We start from the raw sequence: 4,685 nt of genomic DNA, 5'->3' as shown, positions 1-4,685 counted from the left end.
CCAGGACTGAGGCTGTTTGCCTCAGAAAACCTGCCAGAAGGCTGATGGTCGGCATCTTGCACTGACCCCAACCTGTTTGCAGAAGCCCTCGGTTCCGGCAACGACTGCCCCCTGCTGATTCCGTCTTCCAGTCCTGTGTCTCCTGTGGGCGATAGGGTCCTAGGGCAAAGCTGGCATCAGTGAGATCCAAGAGCAAGGCCTCTCCACTTGGTTCAGTGGGCACCAAGCCTAGCCCACACGCCCCTCTAGAGGGCACCCTCTAGCCAGGATGGGATAAGCTGTGTACCACAGAGGATCATGATGGCTGTGGACACCAATATCAAATATTAAAATCCATGTGTTTATGATACAAAATTGCCTGATCCTTTGGAGCCTCCAGGGAGCCAATTCAGTATTCACTACAGTCACTCGGAGCCAGGCAGCCTAGGGTCTGGGTCAAAGGACCAGTTACTCAGGCCCCTTGAGCCTTTTTCTCATCCCGGATGGGAAGGGAAACCACTCCATGTGAGAGCACAGGACCTGTCCCTGCACTGTAAAGGGAACTTTATTTTCTGTTTGGTGAGTTGATCACACCTTCTCAGCCATTAGCCCAAGGAAACAGTTCTGACTCCCGGTCCTTGTTTTCTAAATCCTCCCTGATCTTCGGGCACTGTATGGTGAGGTGGGCAGAGTAGGTGGGAGCCTGACTTTCAGAAAAGGACGATGGAGGCCTGGAGAGGATGAGGACCTAGAGCTGGAGCCACACAATCGAGGCAGGAGCAGGGAGCCCGGCCCAGCATTGTTTTCCTGCAGGCTCTAGGACAGAGCAGACGAGCAAAATAGGATCAGAAAGGACGTCAGTGCTTGCTCAAGGGACCCCAGAGCGTGGAGACCTTCCTGGCCCCTGCTCAGGAGGCCTTGGCTTGGCCTGCCCTACCCTGGGCTTCAGTTGCCTTGTCCTGAGGAGTGCGGGATTCAGGGGAGATGTCTGCCTTCGAGAAGGCTTCTTCCAGCCTGGGGATCCCCATCAGTGCAGACGTCTATGCTGGGGAATGGGTGTGCAGATGGAAGCACACTGACAACTCTATGCTAGGAATACTAGGGGTGGAGTCAGAGTCACTTGGTAACAAGTTTCATTGGCTTCAGTGGTTCTTTTGTCTTGCCTTTGGGTAGGTGTCATTCAGAGCAGTCTTTGGTGGTCGCGGACCTGGACTGGGGGATCCACGTCTCTGACACAGGCCGGCCCTCATGGGGACACCTAGGTGTAAGGTGGTCTGGGGCGCTCTGTGAGCACAGCTGACTGCACTTCTGCCCCTCCCCAGCAGTGCTGAAGAGCCCTGACAAGGCCAGTGTCTTCTATTGTGGATTCTTTGATCTCCTGTCATTTTCTTCTCATCAAGCGGACCTCCCCCATGAAGATCTAGGTCAGGATGGGAGCCCTCTCAAGCTTTCTGTGGAAGAAGGAGAAAGGACTCAAAGTTCTCAAACTCCAGTTTCTAACTGGGCCTTATGCTGCCAGTTGCAGGGTCACCTGACCTGGGTCCTGCTGACTGCCCACTTCTTAGGGGAGACAGATCCACTTTGAAGAGTGGAAGATGGCGAGTGGCAATGTCACTCACGGTGGGAGGGGAGGGAAGTCAGCTACCAACTTTGGCAGAACCCTCCCTGGCACCATACCCCTTCCTCCTGGACAGGAGAGTGTCCCAGGGGAAAGTGAGGAGAAGGAGTTGGGATCAAGTTCTATTTGCTGGAGGAGATGCTGTTTGAACCCAGCTCTGAGAACGGTTAGGTGAGTGGGCAGGACTGGAGGTGGGGAGAGGCAGTGGCAGGATCTCAGGCTCAGACACTGCTCTCAAGATTGCCCGGCATCCCCTTCCAGTCATCCTCAGCATTGTCTCCATGCCAGGAACACAAAATCGTGGCACAGAACAACCTGTTCCCATCAACCTGCAGAAATCTCAGCATTGTGCCAGAGGAGCAATTTGAAGCTTGGTCCAGGTCCTAGGAGGGGCTCAGCAAGGTGGGAAGGTAAGGCCACAGGAATTGGGTGATAGCAGGAGAGCTACCCTCTCCCTGGTGGCTGTGGCCAGAGAGCCCATGCTATGGCTTCTTATTTAGCATCAGACTTGTCTGGGGACACTGGGGCATCTGGACTCCAACTATTGGATTGACACTGGAAGGAGACCTGGAATGAGGCTCCCCGGGTCCGTTGTCATGCAGCAACCCCTTTTCTTGGGAGCTGGATTCTCTCCTTCCATCAGCCAACAACACCTTCAAGACCTGGAAGAACAAGGTCAGGATAAAATGCAAGTGGGGATCCTGGCCTGCAGTCGGAAGGAGTTGGTTGCTTGGGGGCCCAGTGAAGCCCAGGGTTCCACATAGTCTCTGGAAGTTTGACATCCTGTGCTGGGCTTTTCACTCCACTCCTGTCCAGCCTGTGACAAGTGCAAGTTGCCTCATCTCTGGGTCTCAGGGGAAATGGGGTGATGTTGAATGATCTCTCAGACAGCTGGAGCATGATCTTTAGCTGGGTGTCCCATAAACAAACTGTAGTTGTAGCTCAAGGAGGCTTAGCTATATTCTGGGAGAGCACCCCTCTCCCCAGTGAAAGACTTCCACCCATCCGCCAGGCCCCTAACTCATCATCAAGTACCCGGACCAGCTGTCACACCCCTGATGTGCTCAGGTGCAGCTTGTCAGGGACATAGCCAACAAGCTCAGCATTCACAGGACTGACTCCTCCAGCTCCATTGGGGAAGAGATCAACGTGAGCCTTGTCCCAGAGTGCCCTGAGGCCAGGAAAAGGTGACTTTGTCCCTTCTCCATGACAGCTCTTCGTTGATCCATCCATTCCTGGGACTACCATTTACTGTATGCTACTGCAATCACCAGTAGGCCCTTCTAGAAGCTTCTATAAACCCCATGGACCTGGACACGAGGTCTTTGGCTTCTGCTGCTCTAGCTGTCCCCCACAGTTCAGGGAGTTGCCCTCCCTGTAATCCCTGAGGACTTGAGGGCTCAGCTCAGCTTCTAGTTGCACCTCTTCCCCCTGGGTCTCTCTCTACCTTGTCCATTGCGCTTTAGTCCACCCACAGGTGCTCCTTCTCATGGGACTGCAGCCACAACTCCTTACTGCCCCTGTCCAGACAGCAGGGGGCAACGGCAGCCTGTTTATTATCCTGGATGTGACTAAGCAGCACCAGGTAGAAGAGCATCCTGAGAGCCAGGTGGGTGAGGCTTCCCCTTGCTGTCCTATTCAGTCCTCTCTGGTTAATTACCCCTCCTGGACAATTACATTTACAGGTATCCAGGTCCGGGCCTCCAGTCAGAATGCTACCCCTTTTCCCCCAGGATGAAGCAGGTGGCCGCCATAGCACCCACTATACAAAGGAGAACTAGGAAGACCTCCTCATATCTGGCTGATGCACAGGGGTCCATGATTGGCTGGAGGTGACCAGGTGCCCGCTAAGTTCCCTCCAGCTCTGGGGCATGAAGGCTCTCAGGAGACAACCTGGGTTGTGTCCCCTGCTCACCTCCAATCTGCAGTGGCCCCAAGTCCTTTTTCCAGTATTCACAGCCATGAGTGGCCTGGAACAGACGCCGTCTCCAGCCTGCTCTGCGGACCCCCATCCAGCTTCATGCATATTTTATTCTCCAGCGGAGTATACCACAGCCCTGCCCACCCTCAAAGCCCCCTTGCTGCATAGGTCCTCCTTGTCACCCACCCACCCTCTAAGGCTGAGGTCAGAGGCCACTTTTATGGGCCCTGGGGCAGGGCACAGCATTTGGAGTCAGATGACCTCAATGCAAACCACAAATGGTCTTTGAATAGCCCTGTTCATTCAAGCCAATATGGTCACTGCTAGAGCCAGTTTCCTCAAATTAAAGCGGGGTCTTGGACACAACCACATGAGAGTTTTGGGGTGTTGGAACAGGGGACATGAAGTCATCTGAAGAGTGTGGGCTTTTGGAGATCTGCCTGGCCTTAGGAGCATTCAGCACAGAAGGAGGCCTCTGAAGACCAGAAGGAATAACAGAAGCAGTGAGAGCAGAGTGCCAAAGTCCCACCTTCCAGGCTGGGACCTTGGTGCTGATGCTGCCTGCTCATACATTAAGTGGGGGAAGCCACTGTGTACCCTAATGGCAGTCACTGTCCCCAACACTCACTTAGCTTGGCAGTTGAACCCTCCTCTCTTGTTCCCTCCAGCTCACTCATTTACCAGTGAGAGCCCCTGGACCCAGCAGACCTTGGTTTCTGGGATCTTGTCAGGAAGGAGGAGGGATGGGTCGAAGAGAAAGAGCTTCCTGGTCTTCTCGTCTGCCCAGACTCAAGGGAGGCTACTGGCTTCTAGATCACTCTGACCTGACCATCTGACTATCCAGGCTCTCTGGGGAGGGGCGGGGGCATCTGGTAACCTTGGCAGCAGGGGTGGGGTCAAAATAAAAATAATTTGTTGTTCCCACGTCTCCAAGCTCTCCATTTTCAATAGAGCTGGCCTTGCCTGGCAAAATTGGGGTGACTGCAAGCCCTAAGTAACATTGTGAGCACACAGCAGGGGACGGTGGGATTCAGGGGATCCTGCCTGATGGTTCCCATGAGCAGAGCCATTGGGGTATCGGAAGTCCCACAGAGAACCACACGCATGCGCATCCCAGAGCCTGCCCCTCACGCCTGCAGGTTGCCCTGATGGGCACTTCCAGGGGGA

At 54.4% G+C, this 4,685-nt stretch overlaps 1 long non-coding RNA gene across 4 annotated transcripts; it reads left to right on the top strand.

Annotated features, from left to right (window-relative positions):
* Nucleotides 1–692: 692 nt before the first annotated feature.
* On the top strand, nt 693–4,353 carry LOC143669038 (uncharacterized). Of its 4 annotated transcripts, none has more exons than XR_013168666.1 (4): nt 693–1,768; nt 1,886–2,007; nt 2,098–3,206; nt 3,331–4,353. It is a non-coding gene; the product is annotated as an uncharacterized LOC143669038 (long non-coding RNA). The 4 variants fall into 4 exon arrangements; XR_013168664.1 differs by having other exon boundaries at nt 1,886–2,423; nt 3,064–3,206; XR_013168665.1 differs by having other exon boundaries at nt 1,886–3,182; nt 3,283–4,353.
* Nucleotides 4,354–4,685: the final 332 nt, after the last annotated feature.

This window comes from Tamandua tetradactyla, chromosome 25 (genome assembly GCF_023851605.1).
Source record: "Tamandua tetradactyla isolate mTamTet1 chromosome 25, mTamTet1.pri, whole genome shotgun sequence".
NCBI classification, from domain to species: Eukaryota; Metazoa; Chordata; class Mammalia; order Pilosa; family Myrmecophagidae; genus Tamandua; species Tamandua tetradactyla.
This window is presented reverse-complemented; position numbering and strand designations above follow the sequence as displayed.